General features: G+C 38.8%; 1 protein-coding gene across 5 annotated transcripts in view; it reads right to left on the bottom strand.

Annotated features, from left to right (window-relative positions):
* Positions 1-15506, bottom strand: part of Eda (ectodysplasin A) — a 414240-nt gene that overhangs the window by 95355 nt on the left and 303379 nt on the right. The window lies entirely within an intron of this gene.

Raw genomic sequence — 15506 nt, 5'->3', positions numbered from 1 at the left:
CCTTTGGCATAAATGAGTTATGCTTGCTTATCTTCAGCTATTCTCAGACAATAATATATCTGAATAAAATATGGGTTTTTGTTAAAAAGATAAAAGACTCATTTTGATATTTGGTCCTCTACTGTCTCCTAATCATTTCTTAGAATACAGTGTGTTTCATATATGAATGGGTGTACTTTTACTAATGATAATTATAGTGAATCATAGCTGAATTGAATCATACTCTTTCAGCATGAGTGCTTCATTGGTGTAAAACATGCACTTGAGGTAAACAGTAGAAAGAGTAGTAGGTGTAAGGGTGATTCTCATCCCCATCTTACCCCTTACTATCCGTGTAACCTTGGACAAGTTACTCAAGTTTTAATTTACTCATCTGAAAACAGGGCTAATAATAGTTCTTTTCTCATAAAGCTGCTGTAGGGCTAGCACGGTAGGCAGCATACAACACATGCTCAGTAAATGTCAGCTATTACAATTAAAAATTATTTTCGAAATAGATCGCTTAGTTTGGAACTTACAATAGAGCAAATGAATCTGCATTTTTTGGTAAGGTTAGTTCAAAAAATAACAGTCCCGGAGGTTTTAAGGCTGATGCATTTTTTAGTGGTTGGGAAAAAATAAGCTGGACCCAAGAAGGCCCTAACATTCCAAACAAACTTTCTTCACAGCCCCTGTGGTTTATTTAGTGTTTATATGGGACAATTACACCTAATAGCCTTAAGGTGCAAGATTCGCAACTTGCAGAATACAGTCATTTATGAAACATTAAATTAATAAATCAATGCATACTTAATCTCTCAACAATAGGATTGCATTTAAAACTTATTTAGTTTGAACCATATGGATGTGTCACTTTCATAGGTCAAAATTGGCTGAATATTAGCAATTTCACATGATTCAACTGAATAGTGTCCTTGAATAACTTGATTGGATGTATAATGCATTTTCCCATAGAAACAACATAATAAAGTCTGGCTTGGTCCATAGGAAAGTTATATAACTTACATATCAATAAGCTAATATATGAATTATAGTATGAAACAACACTATTATTTACAATGAAATCTGAATCATTTACAACTTGGTAAGTCATACTAGATGGACAAATTTTTCTTGATATTTTTGAGTGCTGAAACTTACTGCAGCTATTTTGGATAGAAATTAATCTTAATTCAGGGCTTAATGAATATGTAAAAGACTATTTGCTTGTACAGGAAATATCTCCATCCAATATAATTTTGAGATTTTTATTATGACATTGGTTTGCTAGAGAGGAGCTTAGGATTGTATAAGAGGAATAGGAGAAGCACCTATTACAGACTGGAAATAGATGAGGTTTGTTGGGAGAGGTGCTCTGGGTAAATACTGAAAGGTTTCAAGTATTTAGAGGTTAATGGTAACTGGAAATGGAATTCCAGAAAAAATGAGCATCATGTTTAAAGATTTACAGGAAAGAGAATTCAGGAGAGAACAACACTTTTTCTAACTACAAGTAGCTCAGGATAAGTGGCAGGGCATGGGGAGAAATGGTGAGAAATGAACCAAAGGTTGTTAAATATGTACTGGAATTAGATCGTGATAAGGAGTGTTTAAGAGTTTTGACTTCATCTTACAGCAAGGGATCCTGTAAATGTGTTTCTAAATTTTTGTACCTTATGAAAATTTGAGATACAATTTATATACAATAAAGTGCATAAATTTTAAGTATAAAATGAGACTTCACATATACATTTACCTTTGTAACTACCATCAAAATCTAGATAAAGAACATTTCCATAACCCAGAGTTTTTCCTTGTGCCCCTTCCAATCATTCTCCAATACCCACTTCCCCAAGGTAACTGTTATTCCAATTTCTATCAACACAGGTTTTCCCCATCCTAGACTATACTCATACAATATTTTTTATACATTTAAAAAGAATGATTTCAACATAATATCCACAAGACTCATTTTTACTGTTGCTTATATCATCAGTCCATTCCTTTCAACTACAGAGTAATATTTTATTATATGGGACTTCTTTTTAAGTGCATTCACCTTCTGATAGTCATTTGGGTTATTTCCAGCTTCCAGTTACTATGAATAAAGCTGATGTGAACGTTCACGTATAAGTGTTTGAACATGTTTTCACGGAAACACCTATGATTTGAACCTCTGGGTTATATGATATTGAGATAGCAGATGGGGCATAGCTTAGACTGGCTGGGAAGAGAGGTGTGGCAGGATCCCAGAATCTATGCAAAACCATCTCTCTAGGCCTTATATGTAGAAGTTCTTGGGGGTTCCCTCGAGGTGTGGATGGCATAAAAGGACACAAAAGCCATGAATAGCTCATTGCCATGGCTTTTCCTCACGGTATCGTGCCCTGTGTCCCTTAGGGTGTACTTTTATTTTTATTTTCTCCCTTCTTTTACTTGGCCCATGTTTGCTCTGCAGAGCATTTCTCCCTTACCCTTCACCCTTCAATTTTCAAATAAACTTGGCTATTTCTAAAGGACTTATCCAATAATCATATTGGTTATAAGAAAGTGCAAACTGTTTTCCAGAGTTATTGTACCATTTCACATGCCTACTAGCAATGTATGACCCATGGCTCTGCATTTTCACCAACATTTGCTATTATCAGCACTTTTAATTTTAGCTATTCTGGTTGCTGTGAATTAGTGTTTCATTTACCCCCAGTAACATCATTTCTGGTCTCTTCAAATTAGCTGATTATAATCACTAATTAGACCCATGAATAAACAGAATAAACAGATAGTGACTATCATTTCAAAACTTTTCCAATAAGCAAGGGAATATTCTCTGGTGGCTTAAAGATCATTTGTTTACTATTTATTCCTGGCTACAATATGGACACTGAATTTGTCATATAACCTAGTTCTACATAAGTAGGTTACTACAGTACAAAGTGATTCCTAGAGAAAAGGATACTCGGTCTTCTACTGTCTCATAATTTAAAAATACAAATAGAAGAGCTAAGCAGCAGAAGCCAACGACCATTACCAACTACAATTCCAGAGCTCCTATTATGGTTTGCACCTAGATGTCCCCGCAAAGCCTCATGTGGTCATAGTTTTTTTCAGAAGTGGTTGAATCTACAGTGTATGACTGATTTATAATGCAATGCTGGGGTTAAGTGTGCTGGGATGAAGAGTGGGTGATTATAAGATCAGTCCACTGATTGAATTGGCACCACCCTAATCCCAGTAGACTGGACATAAGGGACAGAAAGAGGCTTGTCTCACTTCTCTCTTATTGCTTTTGCTGTCTTCCACCACCATGAACAGTGTCCCTCTGCCATGTGCCACCCTGTTTTGGAGCCAGCCAATTATAGACTGAAACTAATAAACTGTGAGCTGAATAAAACTTCCCTCCTTTAACTCTGGGCATCAGGCATTTTGTGTCAGCAATGAGAAAAGTAACTAAGACAGTACCCTTCATATTCTTTGTGCTCCCTCATGAGGACACACCTATGGGAGGTCTGGCAGGGGTTCTTTTACCATCTGAAGGCCTACAGGTGGCAGTAGGAGAAGGTGCTCACAGATTAACTATTTCAAAGTGTCTGATGAGAGCTCGGGAGAAGAGGAGGGTGAAGGGAGAAAACAAACTTCTGCAGGGGCAGAAATAACTCCAGCATCTATGGGTAGTTGGAAATAGCTCCAAGTCCATCAAGAAAGGCAAGGCTGTTGTTATGTACAGTATATTGATGAATCAAGTGCTCATTAGAAAATGATGGCCTGTATATGAACATTCCTTGAACATTTTCTACTTTCTCAATAGAAATTAGAAAAAAATGCAAAACACTGCTTCAAGTGAAAGAGATTTTCTATTTACACTGCCTTTTGAGTCTCAGTTGGATAGGTAGGAAAACTGTCTTCTCTATAGCAAAGACTCTCTATAGTAAAGACAAAAATCAGTAGCAGCTCATACAAGAAATCTGGAATTCTAGCCTTAGTTTTGAATTTATTAGCATGGTCTCCAGAGGCAAGTAGCACAATATGAACAAAATAGTCTTCTCTTTTAAAATACTGCATTCCTAAAACGCACAAGGGAGGAGGCATCAGGAATGTTGGCCACAGCCAGGCATTTTGCTCAAGGGGGAAAAAAAATCTAATTCTTTACACTTTATTAAGTGATTACACCCTTGTTTCCTATGGTAAAATTACATGGTAAACAGCACCTGCAGATTATAGGGATCTCAGCTGGAAATAATTCGTTAACAGTGAGCCACAAGGGATACAGCCATTATTGCTAGTGACGCTTCAGATATTACTACGAATACACTTTTTCTAATATCTAAATCCATGACATTATTGGGTTCTGTTTTTACATGACACAGGATGATTTTAATTCATTTTCTATTTCATGGCTAATACTTGATTGCACTGGATGATTCATAGGAAATGACTCACAAACCTCTTGAAGGAAGAGGCCACACCTCATCCCTTTTTGAATACCTGGTGTGTAGCCTATTGGCCTGGCAAACAATAGTGCCCAAATAAATATCTATCTCTTCAAGCAATAATTCAACTCTCTTGGTTCATTTGTGCTGCTATAACAAAATACCTGAGATTTAATTAATTCATAAAGCACAGTAATTTATTTTCTCATAGTTCTGGAGGCTGGGAAGCCCAAGATCAAGGTGCAGGTGTGGGCTACTCACTGCTTCCAAGATGGTGTCTTGTTGGTGTACCCTCTGGAGTGAAGGAATACTGTGTCCTCACATGGGAGAGGGCAGAAGGTAAGAGGGATGAATGCTTCATGAAGCTTCTGTTATGAGGGCTTTATTCCCATCAACAAGGGTGGACCCTCATGGCTGAATTGCTTCTTAAAGGCTGCACCTATGAATACCATCTTATTAGCAACACCTGACTTTTAGAGGGGGCACATTCAAACTACAGCAAGGCTATTATCAATCCATTTCTTAAACTCGGGATTTTACTTGACCTTACTTGGTCCTAGTTTTTGGAGATCAAGCATGGACTTATGCCAGCAGTAATGGCAAAGCCTTTAGAACTTTCAACGATAAACAACAGCCCTCTGTAGCATGTGTGCACTAGGTTCATGAACATTGGGCTAAGGACTCAATACACTACTGGTAAGAATCAAATCAACTGGTTTCTAAGAGTGAGAAGCCATGTACAACACAGGCAGGCCGGTGGTTTTCAAACATTGGTGTGCATCAGAATCGCTAAGCATGAGTATCAAAATGCAGAATCACAGGCCTAACTTTCCCTAAATTTAGATTGAGTAGGCCTGAGGTCTGACCTTAGACTGGATTTTCAACTTTCTTACTAGGGGATTCTGACACACATAGTCCTTGGATCACACTCAGAGAATCTACTGTACCATTTGTTCTTCAATCAGACTGAAAAGGCTTTTTTCACTGAAAAGGCTTAACCCTCTTTTCCTACTACACCAGAGCTTCCACATATTTAGCATGTTTTACCTTTCTTTCTGTTGTTCTTAGAGTGAATATGTTTATAGAAATTGATGGTTTATTTCTCGTAACAGGAGGCGGGTACATACTAGGCTTTCTAAAATCAGCAAATTGCCTTTTTAGAAAAGTTTCTCTTGCAAAATCTAGTTATTCTTATTGCAAGCACTGCTATCACCACCACCATTCAACAGTACTCATCTGGGACTTTCCAATAAATGAAAAGCATATACTATATTCTCTGAAATATTCAACAAACTTTCCAAGGGGTTCCATCATAGCAAGCTATAACTTTCTTATTACACATAAGTAGTATTGCCCTAACTAGTTTGATGAATGTCATTGATACAAAATAGATACAAAACGTGGCACTGAATAAACTTTTAATCTTAAGAATTTTTAATTTGGGCTGTGGATGAAACTAGGTATAATGCTTGCCTACCATAGTCAAAACCCTAGGCTTTATCTTAAAATAGGAGGGGAATGAGGGGGTGGGAGACCATCAATTCAGTATATTCTCTTAACAAAAGGTATGGTGAGGGTCTTTTAGGGTATTGTCTTCAACACAAACACTGAATACTTGCCACATGGGTGATGACTTAAACACTATCTTTAATATGTATAGAAAAACAATACGCAAATAATACCGAGTTTCTTTGTAGTGCAATGATAGTGCTACATAGCGGTGTTAGTAAGCTTTCAAACACACTGACAGGAAGAGAGATAGTACATGCTGGTTGTGGAACAGAGTACACCAGTTCCTAGGAAAGCAAATAAAAATGTTCAACACTGATCATAATATCCTATGGGAGTTGATGCTGGCGTAGTGGAGATGGAGGTGGCAGCAATCACCCCAAATGCCGGACAAAATTGGCCCCTGTTATGGCTTGTGTCTGGATGTCCCCCCAAAGCCTTATGCAGTCATGGGGCTGGCTTCTAGAGTCTTTGATTAATCCATGATCCAATGCTGGGATTTTGGGTTTCAGAGCTACACTTGCCCTGGGGCACGCAGTTTGCATACAATATACCGGAGGGAAAGAGGCTTGCTCTCTGACCCTCCTCCCCTTTTGCTCCTGTTGTTTTAGCTGTTTTCTGCCATCATGAACTGTTGCCCTCTGCCATGTGCCACCCTGCCTTGAAGCCAGCCGAGTATGCAATGAAACCTCCACAAACTGTGAGCTAAATAAACCTTTCCTACCCTAATTTTGGCCATCGGGTATTTTGCTTCAGCAATGAGAGAAAAGTAACCAAGACAGCACCTTGGACATCCCTGATATGAGTGCCAGGGTCTGCCATACTCTCGTGTAGATATGTTGAAAGATGACTGAAATTATGTAGTAAAGCTAAACCTAGAAACTAACATAACTAACATTTTTCATCACATAAAATGCTGAAGGTGTCACTGATTCCAACATTGTAGGCAGTTTGACTTAAAACTCACTGTTTAGGAATGCAAGTGATGGCAAGGAGAAATAAAAAACAAAAAAGAGCAGCACCTTTGTTTGGGGGTATTACCATATTATGGCAGGACTCTGGAACTCTACTACAGATCATTTTTAACTCAAGCTTTGACTTCATTACTTCCCATTTGGGGCCTATACAAATCACATAAAGTTAACCATATAATGCCACATAATCTTAATTTTTCTTCTCTTTATGGGCAGTAAGCTCCTCAACAGGAGGTTTATTTGTGGGTTTGGAATGGGTGTGAAGTTTTCCTCTGGATGAGGGTGAAATCTATTTAAAACACATATTAAGGGGAAAGGTGAGTTATACTAAAGACACAACTGGTAATGCAAAGGGGAGAAATGGATCCTTCCTCCAACTTGCACTTTCCTAGTTTCAGCTCTATTCCTAACATATGAAACACAGCTGGAAAAATAATGGTTTTCTGAATTGACTGTCATCAGTAGAAAACACAAATTGTGTCCAGCTTTTGTATGACTTTGAAATTCACAACTGCCACATATGTCATATTTACCTCATTGATCTATTTTATTGTTAGAGTCAGAGTCATGATTAATGTAAACTAGCAGGAGAGATGCTCAAAGTTAGCTCGTCTACCAGCATTAAGGCCAATGCTTATTGCTGACATGTGCATAGATGCAATGACAGAAAGATACCCAAATATCTTTGGTCTGACCAAAGATTGTTGGGTATCTTTATGACATAACCACAGAAAGGGGAGCATAAGAAATACTCTAAAAGACACACTAAAGCATAGCTTCAAATACCATGACACAGCTGTAGGCTGCTAGGGAAAACATCAGAACAGACTTGGAATGCAACAATGTGGAATTTTAAAAGTTTTTATACAAAGGCTTTCGGCTCACCACAAGTTGCACACAGAAATACAGACAGCGAAAGGCTCTATAAACAGCTGTAGCCAAAACTTAAAAAGTAGTGTGTTTGTATGTCATATACAATGGACTTTGGTTGAAGATTTAGTTTTGCTTCCCTAGAGTATGGCTGAACTCAGTAGTGACAGCTTTGAGTAAGAGGAAGGGCAGCAATTTTTTCTGGATGTCACCACCTTCTATTGGAAGTGTCAGTTTATGTAATTTGTAATTCTTCCTATTTTGAAAGTGAAAAGGCCACCAGGCATAGTGACACATGCCTGTAATCCCAGCAATTTGGGAGGTTGAGGCAGGAGGATTGCTATGATTTCAAGGCCAACCTGGGCTAGGTAGTGAGTTCAAGGCCAGCTTGCATTATAAAACAAGACCCTATCTCTAAAAAACATAAAAGAACGAATGAATGAACGAATGAATGTGAAAAGTCTTGGCATGGAAGGATAAAAATATTCCACTTGTAATACAAGGAAATCACTAGAGCCTATCATTTATGAATAGAAATAGCTTATAACTTAGCTAAACTCTGGTCTCTGAAAATAGTAGTTCAAGTATATACTCTTGATGAGGAATTCTTAAAAGACTCTTGAAGACTTCAAAATAATGTTGCAGTTTGCCTTTATAAAGCTGGACTAATGTAGGCTAGAGTATCATTATGACCCAACTGTACATCCTTGTGTAATACACTTATTTTCTTGTAAACAGTGTTCTACAAAATCTCTTCTGCTCTTAATGGAGACCGAAAGCACAGAAATTACCTCTAAAACATATCTGACCACAATGTTCAAGGTGAGGTATGGAGGAGGAATAAAGGCAAGGTAGCCAGTGAAAAGAGTGGCAATAGTTAGAAGTTAGGGGAGGGGGGCGACAGGAGATAAGTAAGAAGTAATTAAGAAACAGATGACTTAATTCTGAGAAGGAAAGGTGTTCCAAATATTGAACAAAAATTAATTAGTGGGGAAGATTTTAGAGAAAAGTGAGTCCTACAAGAGTAATCAAAATATATGGTGAATGTTTACATTTTAAAAATTCATTCTAGTAAAAGGCATTGCCATTAATTCCCCTCAAAATGTTCCCTCTCACTTTGAATACACTTATTCACTAGTTCTTGCCACTTTCTGAAGTAGTTCTGGAGGTCTTCTTTCCTGTTTTTTGGAGGTATGACAAAAGAATACAGTGAATGACGCCGCCAAGTGTCATTTCGCATCAAAGGGGGTTTGTAAAAACATTACATACTATCTTCATCCACCTATTGACCAGATCTGCTACTGAAGGAATGCTAGCTTTTCCCCACAGTCAAAATGACCACGAAAATTAAACATTATGAAATCGATTCAGGACATGGAGGTAGCCACAAAAGCACAACTAAATATCATGTATCTTTTATTGTAATAATGTTTAATTCACTGTATTTTTTGATCAAACTTCATTCACTTTAAATTGCTGATGAAATAAGTTGTAGAGTATAGAATCAGCCATTATAATTAGGGCTCAGATAATGAAAGAGAAGCTCGAAGCAATATTCCAAACAGAGCCGTGGGAAGGCTGTATGACAAAGAAATACATGTAGATGTGTGGCGACTGCACATTGCTTCAAGACGAGCCACAGGGATGTTAGTATAAAAAACGAATCTCAGAGACCTGTAGATAAGTTGAAAGGGAAAGGTTAGGCAAGAAAGGATGGGAGACTCAAAGAGACGGGTATCTTAAGGGCAGGCAGGTTAATCAGACTGATGTAATCGGCAGAGATTTGGTCCAGAATAAAAGACTAACACAAACCTGAGGACTGGGAAAAACAGTAAAGCGCCTGGGATACAAGTCCAGATTTTAAATACTATAAAACCAGAATTATTAACAGCATAAAAGGACTTGCAAGGGAAATTTTGGAACTTGGAAGACCATTTCACTGTAAGATTACATAAATCCAAAGTTGTTGCAATGCAGTCTTCAGTTAAATTGGAATTTTAATGCCTCTTGTGTCCAACTGTGGTCAGGGACTCCCTTGAGTTAAATATCAAACTGACAAAATGGAAGACCAATACTGTTTCACCACCTGTAAAACTGAGAGAAATGTTTTTGCAAAATGGCTATTGATTAGAATCTAGTAGAAGTACGCCTCTGTGGAGATGTTATTCTGTCAGAGGAAAATTCTTGACTCTTCCTTAGGGCCATGACAGTGAGTGAAGAAAGCCTCATGCTAAGTACTGTTCCATAAATCTTTTCATGGTATCACAACAGAGCTACTCTCTCAAAACGAAATTAGGAAAATATAGACAATATAAACAAACAGTATAACAAAATAATCTACTCATTAGAGTGAACTTATACATATCCATTGTTGGCTGTTAGTATTAGGGATTAAACCCATCTTTCCATTGAACAATGGAGAATTAGATTTCATTACTGTTTACTACTAACTTCTGATAGAGAGCCTAATCCCTAATGAATGCTCTAATTTCTAGTAATAGCTAAATAAGATTTACTTGTCCAGACCCTACCTAATTGCAAACAATCCACACACAGCTCATAAACTACAACTGAACAAGAGTTTAGGCATCTGGACCAAATAATTTTAACTTTTCTACCAAGACTCAATTAAAATAACTTTAAACAAATAAAAGTATAAAAGAAGACAATAATAGAGACAATTAGCAAAAACCAGATTTGAATATTCTGAAAAAAAAAAAAAAAGTAGATGGAATCCCAGCTGATTAATATGCACAGAGAAAGTGCCAGAAGGGACTTACAACCTGGGAGGGTGTTGGTCTGTCCTGCAGGACAACAGAGAGGTTTGAAAATTGAAACTACCACATAAGGTTGAAGACGGGAATGAAATATGAGAAACCAATAGGAAATCTATACATTGAATAAACCTCTCCTTTCCTTGTGTATAGAACCCTTAGCATTCAAGCATTTATTCCTTTGGGGAAAAAAAAGGAACTTTTCCTCTAAAGAGACTGAATAAGTTATATATAATAATTGAGGTAGGGGCTGGGGATTTGGCTCAGCGGCAAAAGCGCCTGTCTGGCAAGCGCAAGGTCGTGAGTTCGGTTCCCGGTACCGGAGGGGGAAAAAAAAAAAAATTAATTGAGGTAGCTAGTATGGGAATTAGTAACCAAGAAGAAAGACCTCTCAATTCTGGAACTTAGCAGTCTCCCCAACATAATGACTCCATGTACCGGGTTGTGCTTATGGACTCAAAGCCTTCATATTTGGGGAAGGCAACAATTTTGCTCAATTTTTAGACATATTACAAAATTTTAGAAAGTCAAATAGAAGGGACCAAGATGGCGCACTAGAGAATGGTAGTGAAGCGCAGCCTGTCTGGGACCAAGAGTCAAGACACAGGGAAGATAACAACTTGGTGAAGAGAAGAGTTGTATGTCCGGAATGACGAGGGAGCTGACAGGAAGACGGGAAACTGGAGAAGACGGAGAGATAGATAACAGCACAGAGAAAGGAATGAGGCAGTTTAGAAGGCTCACTCCAGCTCCTGGGGAGGAGGACCTGTCTCCATGGATGCAGTGTAAACCCAGAGAGGGACACTGGCTGCAGGGAGAGACAGCAGACAAGGACAGCGGTGCAGATCCCAAGAGAAGCCCATCACAACTATAAAACTGCAAAAACAGCGGTATTTTACTCTGAAAGTGTCGCCCTTCACTTATCAGGCTAGAGCTGGAGAAGAAATCCAGTGCAGCATCCACCATATTTGAGAGGGTTTTCCAGGAGCCATTTGGGAAAGGGTGAACTGGCTGCGTTGAGCTGCAGAGGAACTATATTGCAGTTTCAGTGTCACCCTGTCACAGTGATTGGGTGGGAGATGGCCACAGGAGACAGTGGCAGACAAGGCTCAAACTGGACATAGACTCCCTGCTAAGTTTAAGCCCAGACCAGAAGGGATGCAGGGGTCCTGCCCTCCATACAGAGAAGTGTGTGTGGTTTCCAGAGGAGGCTGGATCGGCTGGATTGGAAAGCATCGGCTGGCATTAAGTCCAAAAGACTGTTTGACACATATACCACTACCCTGCCCTGCTGCCTACAGCAGTATAGAACTTAGTGGTCTGTTTGCTTTCTCCATCTACCCATGTGAACAAGGATAGAGGTCGGCGGGGACAATTACCACAGCCTGAGGTGTACACATAGTGGGCCTCTGAAACAGGGAGCACCTCACAAACGTACAGCTCATAAAGCTAGGTAGAGAAAACTAACTTGGGGTTCACAGGGGTCATGGAAAGTGGGAGTTGCCAGAATGACTACAGCTATAGGGTGAACAGCATTGCCCAACAAAGTCCACCCAGAAAGGTGAGGCAAGAACCAGCATTCACATACAAAAAAAAAATTTTTTTTTTTTGTTTTTTTTTCCGGTACCGGGAACCGAACTCACAACCTTGCACTTGCCAGGCAGGCGCTTTTGCCGCTGAGCTAAATCCCCAGCCCCCACATACAAAAATATTAATGTACAAAATATAGGTCTTAGCGGTGACTTACTATCTCTTCCCTGTATGTGCTGGATTCCAAGACTGGAGTACATGGACAGAAACCACTCATTCAAAAACATAGAGGAATTTTTTTTTTACTTATATTTTTCATTGATTTTTTGGGGTTTGGGGTGGATCTTTTTTTTGTGTGGGTACCGGGATTAAACTCAGGACCTTGCACTTTCCCAGGCAGGCACTTCTACCCCTGAGCTATATCCCTGGCTGGGGTGGATCTTTTTCTTTTAATTTTTCTTCTTATTTCTACTCTTCATTTTTTCTTTTTTTGTCCTTTTTCATGGACTTTTTTACTTTTGTCTACTTTTTCATGTCTGTTCTTTACTATTACTTTTATCTATTAATTTCCTTCTACTCCAGAATTGTATATATTTTATATATTTTTATATATTTTTCAAATTTTACTCTTTTCATTCTCCTACTCTCCACGCTCTTTATCTTGACTAGTATAACCATTAAGCTTTAATAATCTTTAGATACTTAGTTAACCCTATTGTATTAACACTGAATTCTATTGTTAGTGGAAGTACAGTTTTTGCATTCAGTTGTTGCATTTAGTGGTTATTTACTATATGTCAGTATTGGGTTTGTCTTTGTGTTTATACTATAATTATAGATATCCTTTCTATCATTCAGGGTGAGACATTTTTAGTTCTTACAATATGTCAATAATCAGTTTGTCTAGGACTCTGTTACTGTTACTCATTTTGTTGCTGTTTGCAAGGTGGAATAGTTATTGCTATGAATTCATTTTTTCTGTATGTCATTATCTAGATTGTCTTAGTGTCATAAACAACAAAAATGGGGCCAATTATACTGCACACTCCCCTCCAAAATTAACAGAGGTAGTTGGAACTTGGGATGGAGGCAAAGCCTATACTTAGCCATGCCCAAAGTGTATCACTGAAAAGCAGACAATAACTAAAGAGATCTCCATAGTAGCAACAATGTCTTTCTACTATCAGCACCTGCAAATCTCGGTGTGTATGTGCACACACTCACACACACACAAAACAACAATACAAACATGAGAAGACAAGGCAACAAAATGCATGCCCAAATGCCCAACACTTCTAAACCTCATACCTGGATCAACAAGGGGAGGAAATCAAAAGTCACAGAGCTAAATTATTCAAAATGATAAAAAAGAGATAAGAAAGTAGATCAATAACATGCTTGGCAAGCTCAAAGGACATACAATTAAACAGATAATTGACTAGATACACAAAATGACTAGTGAATTTACAGAAGACAAAATAAAAAAGCTGGCTGGGCTAAACAAAATGATGCAAACATTAATGACACATTTAGAAGAGAATGTGTGTGAACAAAATGGTACCAAACAGAATTCAGGAGATTAAAAGTTCTATTGATGGAGACCATATTGAGGAGATGCTGACCAGGCTTTAGAACTAATCAATTGGCATTCTGTATTAACTTATGAGTCCACGCCAGGCCGAAGTGACTTGCCTGATGAGCCAGTGGCGGGCAGGCAGAACCGGAACTCTCCACAAAAGAGAAATGATCTGCTGAAGAATAAAATAGATGAAACTCTTGAAGACATGGGAATAGCCAAGGACTTTCTGAACAGAACCTGAATTGTACAGGAAATAGCACCAAGAATCAAAAATTAGGTTGTCAAATTTAAAAGCTTCTGCACTGCAAAGGAAACAACCAACAGAATGAAGAGAAAACTTGAAGATGTAGAACAAATGGCCAATTAATACATGAAAAAATCTTCTACATCTCTATCAGAAAACTCTTTCTCCAGAAACAATAGCTCTCATCACAAAATCAAATAACTGCTGGAGAGGCTGTGGGGGGAAAGGAACCTGTTTTAGTTACTTTCTCTTTGCTGAGACAAAATACCCAATCCTCCCAAGTTAAAGGAAAAAAAGGTGTATTTTGGCTCATAGTTTGTGGAAGTTTCAATCCATAAGTCTTTGGATTCCAAGGTAGGGTGCCATGACAGACGTGCATCACACAGAAGAAACAGTCCATGACAGAGCAGGCAGGAGGCAGCAGGCAGCAAACAGCAAGCAGCAGCAAGACTGCCTACTTTTTGTCCCTTTATATTCCACCCAGGCTACAATCTTATTGATTGGTGCAATCCACACCCAGGGTGGGGCTTCCATACCCAAAACTATGCTAAACCACTTTAGTGATCACACTCCTTTATTCCCAGGTTCACACACCCTAGTCCAGCAGTGCCCCACCACCCAGGCACTTCCCCAAAGCCCCACCTATGACCACATGGGGCTTTGGGGAAACATCTACACACAAACCATAACAACACTGCTGGTGGAAATATGTTTTAGTTACTTTTTTTGCTGAGACAAAATACCCAACACCCAGAAGTTAAGGGAGGAAAGGTTTGTTTTGACTCGTAGTATGTAGAGGTTTCAGTCCATAGTCAACTGGTTCCAAGGCAGGGTGGCATGGCAGAGGAGCATCACAGAGAAAGAGTCCATGGCAATCAGACAGCAGACAGCAAAGCAACAAGCACCAGCAGCAAAAGCAGCAGCCAGAACTTTCCATCTCTACCTCGATATTTCATCCAGACTGTAAGCCTATTGATGGATGCCCCCCCCAGGCCCAGGGTGGGGCCTCCATTATCTACCCCATTAAGCCCAGCTTTATACCCTTAATCTACATTCACACCCCCTAATCTAGCCACCTTTGAAACTCCCCATCTATGACTGTATGAAGCTTTGGAGGGACATCTAGATGTGAGCCATAACATTCCAATTATCTAAATCACTATGGAGATTCCTCAAAATATTAACAGTTGAATTCCCTTTGGCCCAACTATTTCTCCTAGATATCTTCCCCAAAAGAGCTAAAGACATCACAATATCGTGTTTCCCTTGTTTATAGCAGCAAGACTCATAATAGGTAAATCTTGGAAGCAGCCTATACAGCTACCAACAAGTCAATGGACAAAGGAAAAATGGTATATATATACAGTAGGATATTACTCTGCCATAAAGAAGTAAAAACTTTGGGCCGGGGATATAGCTCAGTGGCATGGCACCTGCCTGGCAAGCGCAAGGTCCTGAGTCTGATTCCTGGCCCAAAAAAAGGAAGGAAGGAAAAACTTCAATAATTTGTAGGTCAGTGGATAGACATTGAGACCACAATCTTACATAAAATAAATCAGACACACAAAGTTAAATATCACATGGTTTCCCTTACATGAGAAATATAAATAAAATATAAAT

The sequence above is a fragment of the Chinchilla lanigera genome, unplaced genomic scaffold (genome assembly GCF_000276665.1).
Source record: "Chinchilla lanigera isolate Chin_1 unplaced genomic scaffold, ChiLan1.0 scaffold00074, whole genome shotgun sequence".
NCBI lineage: Eukaryota > Metazoa > Chordata > Mammalia > Rodentia > Chinchillidae > Chinchilla > Chinchilla lanigera.
Note: the sequence above shows the minus strand (reverse complement) of the source record. Positions and strands in the feature narration are given on the sequence as shown.